The sequence below is a fragment of the Lagopus muta genome, chromosome 2, assembly GCF_023343835.1.
Source record: "Lagopus muta isolate bLagMut1 chromosome 2, bLagMut1 primary, whole genome shotgun sequence".
Taxonomy (NCBI): Eukaryota; Metazoa; Chordata; class Aves; order Galliformes; family Phasianidae; genus Lagopus; species Lagopus muta.
The window spans coordinates 70,563,540-70,579,361 of record NC_064434.1 but is presented as its reverse complement, the minus strand read 5'-3'; the positions used below and the strand labels follow the sequence as shown (position 1 = coordinate 70,579,361).

Below are 15,822 nucleotides of genomic sequence, written 5' to 3'. Positions count from 1 at the left end.
ACTGTGGCTCATTTGTTCCCAGGGCAGTCACAGGGCCATAGCTGTGTGGGGCTCTCTCTGGGGGGTAGCGCCATGCCATGGCAACTCCCCACTCTGCGTGCATGGCCTCTTGAAGGGGACCTTTGTCAGTGCAGGGTTAGGGTACAAAAAGCCCCTCACATGGGTGGCTCTGGATGGAGACAGGCCCTACAGTGGCAGGTGATCTCAGCCTACTGTTCCTGGGTTGGCTTGTGCTGCAAAGGCCTGGTGTTGGGTGAGGAAGAGGAAGAAGGTCCCTGTGGATGCCTGCTGGGATCCTCTAATAGGAGCCTGAGTGGGTGCAGAAGAGGAGATGGGCCTGGGTAGAGCAGCTGGGGCCTGCCCTTCTGAGTATTTTGGGGATGAAAAGGGATTAATGAACAAGATCCTCTGCTGGGAAAGCACATAAAGCTGTGTTTTTTAGTGCTCCAGCTCTTCCACCAATCTGAGTGTCTGTGCTCACATGGTGAAGAAATGCAGGGCTAGTCAGAATTAAGGATCTGGCCTTGAACCAAAGGAAAGGTAAGGGGCAATGTGAAGCTCTCATGTTTTTCTAACTGCACAGGCAAGATTTTAATGGTGAACTTTGGAAAGAGAAACAGGAACAGTCTGGGAAGGGCTCTTCAACCTGGAGGAGTAAAATGAAGGAGATATGCAAACACAGAGGAGGGGGATGCAGAGTAGAGGGAGGAGAGGAAGCAAATAGTGCATGACCATGGAAATGGTGAGTGAAAAGAGGACTGGATGCATTTGAAAGGGAAAGCTGGAGAAATGCTCTGCGGTTGTTCCCTCTGAGGGTTACAGTCTGTGATGTGGGTTTTTATAAGCCTCTGCTAGGATAGCTCTTTTTCTCCTCTTGTTTATTCTTCCTTTTAAGATCTATGCAATGTTTTCACTCCTCCTCCTTCCCTTACATCCCCCCTTTGCCATGGCTGTTCAAATCTAATTACCAGAGACTCACTATATTCATTAGTTTAGTTCCCTCAAAACTCTGGGCTGCATGTCATCTGGATCTGATTAAGTATGGTGCATTTCATTTTCCTAGTTATTCCCCTACCTGCTTTTAATCAGCATGAGATTTTTCATTTAAATGTCATTAGACTTTTGAATAAATACCTAAAGAACCTTACAAATAAATACAAAAGCTCTGTGCAAGTCAGGCACAGGAAAACCTATGCCTGAGACCACCCATTGCAGCATCCTTCTCTGAGGAGTTTATATCAGATATGCCCAAAGGCACTAACACAGGACTTCTAACAGTCCCTTGTACAGTCCTCTGAGGCTGTACTTGAGATACACATGAAGACTAACACTCAGCAGCATGTTTGTGCCTTTCATTTCTATGCAAGTCAAGTACCACTTCCACCATGGATTTTCTACAAGCCTTTCAAGGTGGCTAACCAGCCATGGTCACCTGACTGCATCTGCCAGCTCATGGCCTTCAGCACCATTCCACACAAATGAGGATTTGTTATGCATGCAGAGGGGATCCAATTAACAGAAATAATAGAGCCATAGTCTTTGTAGTAAAGTTAAATGTTGTTACATGCCTAATTCTCCTTCAATTACTTGCTTGGCTCTGCTTGACTCAGTAAGGTTAACTATTAGCCCTGTCCTCTATAGAGTGAAGTCTCTCTGGCAGGAGCCTGACGGATCAGAAATAGAAATAAAATGCAAATTTTACAGGACATTCAAAAGAGAAGGATTCAACTTCTCTAAGAGGGACCCCATCAGACAGGTTTCACAGTCTTTGTAGCTGCATTTCCAGATCTTTCAAGAAGCAGTTCTTTGTTTCAATATTCCAGTTCTTGTAGAACTGTCTCCTTCATCTGCTTCTTCTAATCATTTGGTTTCCACTGTACCTGTGAAGCCTGGTCTTATTTTCAGTAACTCTTTGTAATGTCTTTTTGTTCTACCTGTCTCTGGCTTTTTGTTTGCAGAGTGCCTGATAGCTTCAGTTGCTCCAGCACACAGTTCCTTTACTATTAGACCCCAGTTTGATGCTAGTACTTTTAGCTTAATTTGAACTTCTGCTCTGTTTGTCCTCAAAGTTGACTTTCCTTCTCTCTTTTCACCAAGTAGAGTACTTAGCCTTTCCTGCCTAAAGTCCACAGGGAGGAACTGGCCCATCCTCTGGTTTGGCTACTTCACTTTGTACTATAATCATCAACTGAGCTGAGTGAGCGTTTAAGCAAGCTTGCCTAGTTATTGTGTTGACACACACAACAGCATGCTTGGCAATTCCCTGGAAATACTCTGAGTACCAGACAGAGCTCATAACTCTCTCCCATGTGGCACTGAGACTAAGCCTATACTTACAAGCAGATCCAAGTTTAGAGCTCATTTAGGGTTCTGTGTAAATATTCTGAAAAATAATCTAATTAATGGCAGCAAAAATAAACAGCTAAAGAGTGTATTTCAAGCAACTCTTAGAGGGTATTTTCAAAACAACAACAACAAATACCACAAAACACTTACTAGATTAAGAAATACACTATTTGGGCTATGTATCCAGTGGCATTGCTTTTAGTAGCAGTTTATTTCAGTGATTTATTTTTGAGTAACAGTTTGGTTTAGGCAGTCAAAACTTTTAGCAGGTGATCTCGGGTAGTTTGGATAGGCCAAATTCAAAAACGCTGTAGTCAGTACTACAAACTCCCCTGTTGTCCTCACACTCTTAGTTCTTTTGATCCAAAATAGCTCCCGTTTTTCTGATTTATTATCTATCCTTTCCACGTCATAATGTGATCTTTATAGTGGTTTATCTTAGGTTTTAGGAACACCACAACCAGCAGATGTCAAGGCAATTAAAGTCCCCATGAGCACAGTATACTGAGCTCACGAGCTCCTGTATAAATGGTTCAGGAATGCATCCTTCTTCCTCCTTTTGAGATCAGTAACATATGCCTTCAGCAGTGATCCTTTCAATTTGCATGTAATGGCTCCTTATTCAAAGCATCTGTTTGCTGGACTCCTCACAGTCAAACTCATTCTCTGTTGGCAGCTGTATTTCCCAGGTAGGAAGCTTTGTTGAGAAATGCATTGCCATTATCCACTGACTTTTATGGATGGACAGATTCCTCAGGACAAGGTTGAGCAAAATTAACTCCCTGTCAAGGTTGTATTTATTCCTGGCTGGCAAATAGGTTGAAATAAGTTGCGTATCTCTTGAAATATCTCTCTCTCCTTTTTGGTTGTTGGTGGTGGTGGTTGAGGTGTGAGCAGAGCTGGATTCTGCTTTAAAAAAATTCAATCCAGGATGTGCTTGAGATTTTTGAAGACAGTTTTCAAAACCCTGTATGAGGCTTGTATGCAAAGAGAACAGACTACTCAAGTACCTGTGCTTGCTGCTTCTTTGTAAATCTGAATCGAATTTGGTAGGAAGGAAACAATTGTGAGTCTTTAGTCGATGAAATGCCCTCTAGCATTTCAGCAGTTTCATATCATCACGAGGCCCATGTGTTTTAATGTAGAATTGCTTCAGTTAAATGCTTTCTTTACTTTTCATAACCGATTTGTGTCCACATTTCCTAATTTTCTCCTTGTAACTGCTCTGCCATAGTAGAACTTCACCTGGGTCTGCATCCTGACTTTTTGGTAGAAAATTCAGATTCAGATCTAAATCGAGACCCAAATTTGGATAGCCTGTGTACATCATCAGTGCTTGACATCAAAGCAGAAAGATGATGATAGTCCTGACCCTGCCACGACCCATTGCAGAGCGGTAGTGACAACAATCACCGGCCATCCAGATCTGCTTTTAATCTCTGTTACACTGGCATAAATTGGAACAAGTCCATGAACTCAGTGAAAACCAGGTCCGCATTATTTAGAGAAAAATCTTTGATTTTCCTACAAGTAAATGAATGATAAGACAATGTAGTCCACTATTTTCAAGGAGTTGAGCCATACTGGAGAAAGTGTTGTCCTTCTAGCTAAGCTGACTGTGTCTGGGCTATGTCCTCATCTCATTACTCTGGTAAAGATGGGATTGAGGCCTTTGAGGAAAGGAGAAAGCACAAAATGAAAGTACTCACCTCCATAGAAAATAATGAAAGATAGAGAAGCCAAAAAAAAGTTGTTTTACCGTTCTGTAGGTTGGTGTAGCAGAATAGAAGTGGAGGGGAGAAAGTTACTGGCTGAAATTTAAGTATAGAGGTCTTTACATAAACCTGGGGAGTCAACCTGGGCATTAGATCTAGAGGTGAGGAGTTTGGACCCAGTTTCTTTAAACTGTCACTTTGGGTTGCGTGTGTGTACTCATTGAATTTGCAGAACAGCTATTGTGAAAGAAAGGCAGCAAAAAGTTCTCTAGGAAAGATGAAACTGATTCTAAAGCCTCTTCCCTGTAATGAGAAGCTATAATTCAAAGTGAGGTTTCTGAGGCACTGATATGTGCATTTTACACGTTTCAGTAAAGAGGAAAATGGGAGCACAACAGAATGCTTTTTCTTGCTTTAGTGAAGCTAATGGCCCTTTTCTCTCCATGGGGTACTGAAGGATGGCTATTAACTTATTATTTGCAGTTTGTATGCACCTTGCTGCACTTGCTGTTTTTATACTATCAATATATTGCAATATCTAGGATGGGAGAGAAAGCAGCACACAGAGAGACAGTCCCCATGGTGAGCAGTGATGAATTGTCTGGCCTTTCTGCCAAGCCATCCCCTGACAAGCTGAAGAGGTTGTGTGCCATGGTAGATAGCTCAGCACAGGTTGAGTGCTAGCAGTGGCAGCTTTTAGTGTGAGAGGTGAACAGTCAGTTCCTTCTAGAAATGCCCCTGCAGCCCCAGATTGGGCAGTTTCCCTCAGTGATAGTGTTTCCTTTAGAGAAGCTGTAGCAGATGGCATGTAGAGGAAGAAAAACAAGGTTTAGGAGAAAAGGAGACAGCACACTCTGTTGCTCATAAGGCCTTCCTCCAAGGAAGGAAAACCATGAAAGTAGAAAAAATATATATTGGGTTTCAGTGTGTCCAAAAAATACATGGTTTTGGTTTATATAACAAAGGCTTTGTAATGAATGACAAGATGTTATTGTTAAGGTACCCATGTATATATATATGTGTGTGTGGGATGGGAGAGAGGGGGGAATGAAAGTGTGACTGTCTCTTTAGGCACTAGCAGGTTTTCTTTTCTTTTTGCTAGCAGTAAATCTCAACACAAAGGCCACACTTCTGAGTGATCCAGTTTTAGAAGTCAGCAACAGCTGTAGGATAGCTTAACTGAGGACTGGGGGGTCGTGCAATGAGAAGAGCTCCCTGTTGTTTTTGTAAGAAAGGAAAATCTCTTCCAAGTTGTGGCAGTCTAGAGCTGAGTGGGGGATTCCATCCCTTAATAAAGTCAGCCATGGGGGGCTCACAATTTGCCTTATACCTCTTGTTCGTAGGGTTGTTGATGATGGTAATAGCTGGAAAATCAATTACAGCCAATATAGCATCAGGAAACACGGAGGAACAGCTTTGAATGGGGTTGCAAAAGCAGTCCTTGGGTTCAAAGTGCCTTTCATAGCCACAGGGCAGGAAGGATGAGCCCACCGGTGAGACATGGGGGTGGGAGACCTGAGTCCTCCTCCCAGCTGCACCACAAGTTCCCAGTGGGAGCTTGTCTGCCAGCAGGCACAGGTTTCCTTCTATGTGATCCCAGGCAGATCACACCTGCCTCCCTGGCAGGGCTCCTTCACTGGGGCTGCTGGATACCCACAGATTCTTAGTTAGACAAACATTGTCATTCAGGCCCAGATATTGGCTGACTTTTCTCAGCAGCCAAAGTGAAAATCATAACAAAATTTCCCAGATAAATTATTTTTCTTTGACGGATCAAATATATAGATATAGATATAGATATATAGATATATAGATATAGATGTATATAGATATAGTTTTGTTTGTTTGTTTGTTTGTTTGTTTGTTTGTTTTTGCTGGAATACAATATTTATTTTTAGGGCTCTGTCCTTAAATAATCAAGAAAACAAAAGGCCCTCTTGAATCTAGAGCCTGACCTATGGACAGGGTGAGGACTTATCAGTGCAGCTTGTTCATGGACATCTGAAAGTATGATAGAAATGGGGACATAGTGAAAACTTCCTGGGTATGAGGTCTCTCTGCAGAAAGACTTGCCTGAAAGCATTTCTTCATTTTCCAATGGTCTTCTCTTGGAGTCTTAAGCATCTCCTCCTGTGAGCAAGAGATTATGGCGTGGCAGCAGACAGGGAGGAGAATATAGCTAAGGCTACAGAATCACTGACAGTCATCACTAAACAAATGTCCTGCAGATTTTGTATGGATGTAGTGAGTATATGCAAAAAAATAAATTTTGTATAATCCATCTCAACATTTTCCTCCCTAAAATAGCTTCATCAATTTTTTATGCTAAATGAATAAATAATAATGAGACACTTAAAGTGTTAATGGAGCATTAATTATTGCTGAGGTTTCTGTGGAATGTGACATCCACAGAAATACTGAACAACTTTATGACTAGCATAATTACAGAGAATATTAAATGAGGCAAAAAGTGATGGGGCTCTTAGCAGCTGTTAGCAATTGTTCATACAGGACATGATTTCCGATATTGTATTTACCCAAATTGGCTAGAAAAAGCACATGAGGCAAGTAAAGCACAATGAATCACTCTAGTTTACATCTCTACTTTGAGAAACTGCTTCCTCATTGCCCACAGGAGAATAATAAGCGTGACCATTTGGGTCTGGTTTAAACCTGAGACTGTGGCAATATGTGTCAGAAAAACTGAGGGCTGTTTTCTATTCTTGTTTGGAAAGGTGTTATTTTTTTTCTTATCAGGAGTAGCAGCAAACATGAGTCAAAGTGAGGAGGAGATCTTAAACTCAACCATTCGTACACTGCTGGGAAATCAGAGTTCAGCAGCCAGGAAAGGCTCTGGGAGAACAGATTATAGGTTTTGGGTCACTATGGGTATGGAGACATGGAGTGAGGCTTCCCACGCATTCCCTCCTTGCCAAAGCAGGGCTGGCAGTCCTGGAGCACAAGAGTTCTGGGCTGGTAGAGCCCATGCCTGCGGTAGGGCTGCAGATTTAGGGCTTTGAATTGTACACGGGTGTGAGACTGAAGGGAAACAGGGGCTCCTGCAGCCATGGTGAGGTTCTGGGGTCTCTTCCAGAGCACGTCCTTTTGTCCTACAGACCCTCAGCCCCACACTGGGTTTAATTATCCGAGGCGAAGAATTGACCTGGGAGCATGAAAGCAGAATAAAGAGGCTTACCGCTACCTGTGAGAAAATACCCTCACTTGTGAACTTTGAATTCACTTGAAACTGAAACTCGAGCCTGGATTTCAGCATCGGAATTGACTGCCGAGCGTTCCCAGTGAACAGCCTTTGATGAGCTGCTGGGCAGAGCAGGCTGGCTTTTCTGCATGGCTGAGCTCCTGGCTCACACGGCCCCACTTCAGTGCGTGACTGACGGCCTCAGAAAGCGGCCTCCCTCTGCCCAGAGCGACTTGAGCTAACTTGCCAACACAGTTTAACTTTTGGATTAAACAAGTTTGAGATGTGCCTGAAATGTTCCCGCATGTAGAAATCCCTCTGTGAAAGGGCATGTGAAAGGTGAGCGAGATGTGGGGGAAACTTGTGTTTCATTCATACTTACTTCTCTAATTAGAAATGTGAGTTGGTAGTTGTGTCCCTTCATTCTATTTCTATAGGCTCTTTTGAACCCCTATTGTACTTGAGAGCCTGTTAATTTCCTCAGCAGACTAATTCAACTTGCTCTGCTGACATGTACTTAATTATGTTTCAGTTAACTCATTTTCCAGGATGATGCTCAACTGCTGTCTGTAAATGAAATCACTGTCTAGCTAATCAAAAGTTTCTGAGTGTGATCTCTTCTGTGTGTGCATGCACAGGCAGTTCTGGCTTTCTGATTGTAACCCTGGCTGGAGCTCTGGAAGATGAACTTGTGCAAGTAAAACATAAGGACAAAAGTAAATGAACTCTGAACCTTCTGAAACTCCAAAATCTTTCTGCAATTAAACTAATTAAGTTTCTATGCCTGGGAGCATTTGATTAGAAAAGCTTAGCAGCTAAATGGGCTCTTAAGGGAGGCAAAGAGACCTTTGCACAAGATACCATCAGCAAGTATGTCCTTCCTACAGCAGCCCGTGTAGGTAAAGCAGGCACAAATGAGTGTATGCATATCACAGAAATATTCCCATTTCCCCCTGATTGGATCTGGTCAAATTTTTTGGGATGCTAAGTGTCCTGTATGACCTTTCACACTGACTAGGTTTGAGGTAGGTTGTTGATGTCACAGCTGCCGCTTCTCCAGCAGTGCAGAGAATGAGCTCTTCCCAAGTGAGGCCACAGCAGAACCCAACCCTGCTTAATTAACTGTGAACTCATGTGGAAAGAAAGTTTAGAATTAGCAGAACTTTGGGAAATGAACTTTAACTGGATGTGTTCATGGAAACACAGCGCTAGATTTTGACTTGTAGTAACTTGGTTGGTAAATATGGAGCTATAGCCACACTAAAACTGCTGTGAGTGTTATAATGTGCCTGCAGTTCCTCCTTGTACTAGGTGACATGGGATGCCCCAAATGACATTTTGGAGCTCTATATCCAAGCCTACAGAAGTGTAATAATCCCCCAGAGAATGTGCTCCTGCTATTATGAAATGAATTTAATGAATAAAGCTAAGGCAAGCACTGTGAGCCATGCATGCCAGGAACATCTGAGGTGAGGGCTCTGAGAGGCACACAGTCTACGTAAAGAAGCACAGCTAACAAAAACAAACTTTCTTGCATTCGGAATTCCAAAGTTATTTCACAATATTCTGTATATCCCCTTCATTTTCTCATCTGGGACTCGTATAAAGCAGACATGGAAATCTTCTGTTTCAGGAAGCTTGGGACTTTGTTTTTAATTATCAACTTTAATGGGGGAACTTAAGTAGACACCTGATTCCTCCTAGAAGTCTCTGGCAACTGGCATTTAGATCTGATTCCTTTATGTTCCTTTTTGGTAACTAATCTATACCTCAGGTTTCAGAAAGGACATAATTCTGAGGCTTTTTCTTTTTTCTTTTTTTTGTTCCTCCTGCTCACAAACACTTAACTTTCCTAGCCAAGTCTAGCATGAAAAGTCAGTTCCATCTAAAGCTAATCTTAGCTGGCTAAGAATCTAAACTGAAGTGGAAATAGTGCATTTCTCAAGCTTCGTAAAATGATTCTTCTCTTAAAAAGATTATTCCTCTTAAAGGGAGGGAAAATAAAATCATTAACTAATGAAGAGCTGGATTTCTTCAACGCTGAAGAGTTTATTTCCCTGTTGAATATGTTTGAGTGGGTGGGCTGGGTTGTCAGAAATCTCAGAATCAAGAGCACAACCTGGCAGTTAGCTGGTGAAATATCTAGCAAAAGCTTGCTGCACTGGTGATGCATGAAAAATGTAATTACAGGCAGAAATAGTGCAATAGGGATGCACAAAGCAGAAGGTGAAAACAATTGTTCAATCTGCAGTACTGCATACAGTGTTTTATAGGCTGCTCAGGTATTTCATAGTACTTCTTGGGGTCTTATGTCTGGAGGATATCTTCATAAAGACAATATGAGGACAGAAGACACAGATCCCCTTAAAATATGTCAGGAGCTTATCCGTAAGTACTAATATCTCAGTAGGATTGATTTAGGCTTGCTAGTCAACATATTCAGTTCACCATCACATGTTTTGATAGAGTTTTGTCCCAAGACCTTATGCTATTTAGAGATTCTTTTGTCTCTGGATTTCAGACATCAGTTGTGGATTTTTTATTGTCCAGTCTTTTTGTGTTTTTGTTTGTTTGTTTGTTTTTGTTTTAAATGGCTGCACTCCTAAATGCACCACTAGTATCTTCTAAGGTAACCTTTATGAAAGAGGCTGCATGGCCTTTTCTCATATTGGAAGCTCAATTCTGAAATATACTCCTTGGGTGTTGGTTTCTTTTGCCAAAGGTATGTAAGTGCCTCTGGTTTCACTTATCCCTCACTGATCCCCAGCAAGCTCTTTGGTCCTGGCAGTGCTCATGCATGCAGCATGATTAGAAGTGTAGTTGTTGCTCAACTCCTACAGCTTGCAAGGACTAAGAACAGGTCGGAATGAACTGCTGGCATTACGTTGAAAACAGTAGCAAATATCCCACTGAACACAGTGAGGGCCAGTGGATTTTGCTTTCAAGAAGTCAACATATCATCAGTGTAGCAGTTCCAAACCTAGAATTTTTAAGAGAAGAATAATTGAGTTGAGAGATATAAATAGAAAAAAAATACAAAATAAACTATGCACAAGCCACTTCTTTACACAGAAGTGTAGCAGAATGACTTTCAGTAAATGAATGCATTAGTTCACGCTCTGCAGGATCTGTGCAAGCGAAGTCCTGCTGTCTGTAAATTGAAAGCCTATGAACTTGTGTGGCTAGGCAAACAAACCAAACGCGTGCTTACCTTGTGAATCTGTAATTAATTCATGCTCCTGGGTAAAACTGGGTCCTTTACAAAATTCAGCACCTTTTCAGTCCTGAAAAATATTGACAGTGGAATAATTCAGGCATTGTAATTTCTAAATGTAATTAATATCTAATGAAATCCAATGTACAAGTTGTAGTCAAGAAATTAGGTAGTAATTGACACTCACTGACTGGCATCTGAAAACTGGAGGGAGGTAAATGTGATCGTAATCACATGTTAAAAGGATGGGGACTGGGAAGCGAGTGAAATCTAGGAACTGACATTTGTGCCAGGCAAATTAGATCAGGCTACAAGATGGGATAGTGTTACTGGGCACCTGGGTGAAAACAGGCAAGCAGTGAATCACAGAATCACAGAATTGTAGGGGTTGGAAGGGACCTCCAGAGATCATCGAGTCCAACCCCCCTGCCAAAGCAGGTTCCCTACAACAGGTCGCACAGGTAGGCATCCAGGCAGGCCTTGAACATCTCCAGAGAAGGAGACTCCACAGCCTCCCTGGGCAGCCTGTTCTGGGTTCTGTGAGGGGACTTCTGCCTAACAAATCTCAAGGGGCACTTTGGTGAGGCCAGCTAATGTGTGATGCTAGGACATAGCATCCTCAGTTTTTCAGTGGTCTTTTCATAGAAGTATTCATGGAAACTAAGTGATAAAGTGTCAAGAAGTAAGCTCCTAACCCATGCAAGTAATTGGCTAAATGATAGAAAAGTATGGGTGGAAGTAAGGAGTAATTTTCCTCAGTGGAGGGAAGTCACCAAAGGTACTGTGCAGGTCCCTTGTCTGTGCTAATCATCTGTGTCAAGAATGGGTTGTTTAACATATTCTTCAGAGAGATGAAAAGGGAAAGGAGTCATGAGTTTACCTGTTCTAGTAATACGTTGGAGTCATCCAACGTATTGAAATGAACAATTATAGGGATTGCAAGGGGACCTAATGAGAAGGGCTTGTAATAAAAAAGCAAATCAAATTATTGTAGATAAATGATCTAGACTGTGAAGCAAAAGGTTTACATCATGGTGTTGAGTGGTGCATGTAACAGGAGAACCCCCATTTTGTGTGTATGGGATGGACTCTGAGCAGATAAACTCATGAAAACACTAGGTCTGTCCTCAGCAGCAGTCAAAAACCAATTAAATATTGGAAATTATCAGGAAATAGAGTGAGGATGAAAGAGGACAGCTAATGCTGCTGCCAGGGCAGGGATCCTGAAAGATCCCTGCACAGGGATACCTGTGTAGCTCTGAGTACAAGAACAATAATAAGAACAACTGAATGTAAAGGACAGCTTCCTAAAAGGACTGTGAGAGGATACAAAAGAGTCCAAATGTTGTGAGCATCCTGGGAAAGATGGCTGGGAATCAACAGCTCATGCTGCAAGTCCTGGGGTCATGCACCACAGTGGAGTGGAGCCAGTGAGACAAAGGCAACACAGCTGACCTCGTCTCTTTGTTACTGCTAATTCACATGCAAATATATTAGCTGTCAGTTGTACGGGGGAACTCTGACACGTTTAACCCATCTGGGTTAAAATGCAGCTGCAGGGGCTGCCCTGGGCTTGCCTGCGGCATGGGCAGCAGCCTGGCAGGGCTGCTGGGGCCCTCCTCGCCAGCTCCATCCTTCCTGCAGGGTGGGAAGGGCGGTGCTTTGTGGGAACAGCCTGCTGAAAATCACTGCCCAGCGGCGACTAAAGGACCAGACTCACAAGTCAGCTGCTCAGACCCCATTTGTTCCTGTCACAGTGATGCCGAAAGAGGAAAAGTGGAAGGAAGGAATGCATTTTTCCACGCCAATTGAACTATCTCCAACAACTATTAAAACGCTTTAATCACTTAATTACTGAAGTCTTTCACCACAGAGCAGAATTAACAATGCTTTGCATGGCAGAGCTGTATTTTCTAGTCACAGTTCTGAGTTTTACAAATGGAAAATAGCTCCTTCTTAAGTGTTCAGAGCTAAGCAGGTGATTTTACTCAGTGAATTTATGCCTAAATAGCAGGTATGCCAACCCCAGGAGTGAATTTAATGGAATTTTGTTGCTGGTGAGGAAAGGCAGCTGTACAGGTTTTGGCACCTTGCCGTGTAACCTAGTTAAGCAAGTGAGAGAGACGTCCCAGCGCCAGTGGGTCTGTTCACTGTGGTGACTGCTGAGCTTGCATGTGATACTGGGATGACAGCCCTCCTGTTTAAAGAAGGAAAGTGTCTAATGAACAGAGAGCTATGGCTTGCAGGCTCTCGCACAGCATCCATGAAGAGCTGGGGCCCAGTTCTGCTTGGGCAGAGACCTGGCCTAGCTGCCCCGCAGCCTTGCTCATGCATCTGAGGGGATGGGTGGTAGCTTGGGCTGGAGACATTGCAGCTCAGCTGCCAAAAACTGTCTTCTGACAAGGCTACCAGCAATACTTGGATGCTTGTGAGCATCCCCTCTGCTGAATTTGGGGGGGTTGTCTCCATGCCTCCCTCACTGCTGCTATAGCCCCGGTGATGTTTGTCTTCTGATGGTTGCTCGTGCCAGAACTGCCACTTGCCTGGGTGTTCCACGGCTTCATTTTTTCTTTTTCTTCCTTTTTTTCCCCCTGCGTGCATAAATCTTGTCAGTTTCAACCTAATTACATTCTTTCCTGACAGACTGTCTCAGGAGCAATGCAAATGAGCTTTGAAACATGGAGATCTGGTTTATATTTGTCAGCTAATTGCCTGAGTGGCACAGACATCTAGAGCTGGCACCTGCCTCTTTGCGTTAAGATTCACCTTTGATTTCAGATCTGATGCTGTTCCTAGAAGACAATTTCCTGATGGAGAGCAAGGATGCTGTCTTTGGGCAGTGTTCTGCTCTTGATGACAGAGGCCTGAATTCCTCAGGTTGGATCCCTTTTACACTTTCAGCACTGAGCACTGAAGTTGTGTCCGGATGCAAAGCAGCATGGATCTGTTTCCCTCCTGGAATGCTGGCCCAGCCTCCACCTTCTCCACGGTCTCTGTCTATGGTGTGTGGCTGCATGCATCTGCAGTGCATGTGCATGCTGACTAGGCTGCTCTCTGAGATGTGATCCTGGGGTGTTTATGGTCATAAAGGGGAGAGAGAGAAAAATCTCTTTCCCTTGTAATTTGTCTTACTCAGCATGCAGATGCTGGAAATACCAGAACTTTCAGTCCTTTTTGACTTCTTTAGTCTGAAAAATTCCATGACAGTTGAATATCGTGTCCTGAAATGCAACCTATATTTCTTTTGTGCTTTCTTTCTTTTCCATGTAGAAAACATTCACTTTAATCCATGCTTTACCCAAAGGCCATGCAGAACACAGATGAAATTAGTCAAGTAGAGAGCTGGCTCTCATAGCAAATGTCTGAAATCAGCCCCATTTTCTTTCCCACACACTTCTGCCTTTTTTTTTTTTTTTTTTTCTCTCTCTCTGTATTTTTTTTTCTTCAAACAAGAAGACATCAGATAAACAGCAACATGTGTATTTTAGTGTTTTTGAGAAGCTCTGAAGTAGACCATCAAAACTAACATCAGCCTACTGGGCTGTGTGAGATCTGGCTGTTCTTCAGATAATGCTTCCAGCTTCTGCTGCCTCATTGCCAGGGACAACTACAGCAGCAGCTCGCATTAACTACACAGATTCCCTGCAAAATGCAGTGCTACAAGCTGTGTGCTTACAGCTCCACAGCAGCCCTAGCTCTTGTTGATGTTTGCTAGCTTATCCCAATCCAAGAAAAGTCATGTTGGAAAGCTTTGACAGCTTCCACTGATTCAGATATCACAGTATCTCCATGCTGCATGACAGGTACATTAGAAATGCACAGATTAGTTTATCTGTGCTATTGTAGGAATCTGGGTGGGTGGTTCAAGACTGGAAGTGTTTGCCAGCATAGCTCTGCAAAGCATAAACTTACTGAGCTCTCTGGTTAACTTGGCCAAACACAGAGACACTGCAAAGATGTACTAATTCAGTGTGGCTCTGAGGCCTTGTCCTTGGTGATTCTCTTGGAGTCAGCAGGCAAGTATTTTTAGGATGGAGCAAGAAAGAGCCAGCAATCAAATGCACGTATGTGTGTGAGGTCAAGAGCTTAGATCTCTGTGTGACCGGAAGAAGGGATAAAACTGGCATCTTGTATCTGTTGATAGGAAGCTGGGACCATCAAGAAGAAGCAGTGACAGTCTGCACAAGAAGACACCAGGAGTGATGGGCTTTCAAGAAGAATTTGCTTTTCCTGTAGATATCAGAGGACTTTGTGAGGGGAAAAAATATTCACTGAAGACTATGCAAGGCAAAAAACAATTCTTACATGGAGAAACTGAACCACGAAGGAGCTAGAAGGAGGGAAGAGTGTATTAAGAAGTATCACCATATTTTCCTTGTTCTCATACTCTTCTCTGGGCTCCTGTAGTTGGTCACTGAAGTCCTTACTCTTGTTTTCCAGGTGATGACCTGTGCCCAGCTGGTGTTAACAGTGGTAAGGAACTCAAGATCTACTGAGCCAGAGTCCAGTGAAACCACCTCGTGGCTGGATTGGGTCAGCCAGCAGTGGGAAACACCTAGCACTTTTGCATGGAATAAACAAGGAGAATTAGTGACTTACGCACCACAGCTTGAGTTAAACCAACAACTGGTAGTGGTATGTACTCTCTTCTCCCAGCAGTGGGACACTGAGCTCTGCTCTTATCAGGCAGATACCTTTTGTGCTGGTCTGTTTATCATTATGAGACAAACTTGTCCATGCTGTTTCTCCACCAGTGAGAGCTGAACAATACCAGGGATGAATTTGGGTCTTGCAGATCATTAGACTGCTGCCTTTGGCAGTACTGCAGTACACAGTAGGGCTGAGATTCAATGTTGACATTTCTTCATACTTTTGCTTCCTCTTGAGAATAAATACACATTGTAGAGTTCTTTTTGTTTTTTTTTTTTTTTTCCTTTTCTTTCTTTTTCCTATATCAAGAGGACAAGGTTGTATTTTTGCATAGCATGTAATTAACAAAACACTCTGATTAATCTGAGGGGGGGATTTTCTTTTTTTTTTTTTTTTTTTTTTTTTTAAATCAGCCTTCTAATCTGCATTTCTACTGCTTTTTAACAAGTCAGTACATACTGCCTCAGGGTGTTTTGTATAGGGTCATAACCAGATGAGTTATTATGCTTCATGCTGTTAACCTGAGCTGATTACTAAATCCTTGGAAAAGGTTTACATACATAGCCCTTTAACACTGTCAAAAATTTGCACAGAATGTCTTCCTACATCCCTTCGACCACTTTTGCAGAACAAGACTGAGCAGCTTCACTTGATAATGAAACTATTTTAAAACATTGTATATGTCTAAAGTCCACAAA

General features: G+C 42.7%; 1 long non-coding RNA gene across 1 annotated transcript; it reads left to right on the top strand.

Moving 5' to 3' along the window:
* The first annotated feature begins 390 nt into the window (after positions 1 to 390).
* LOC125689293 (uncharacterized) lies at positions 391 to 15,523 on the top strand. The gene is made up of 3 exons (XR_007375172.1): positions 391 to 540; positions 14,619 to 14,832; positions 14,915 to 15,523. It is a non-coding gene; the product is annotated as an uncharacterized LOC125689293 (long non-coding RNA).
* Positions 15,524 to 15,822: the final 299 nt, after the last annotated feature.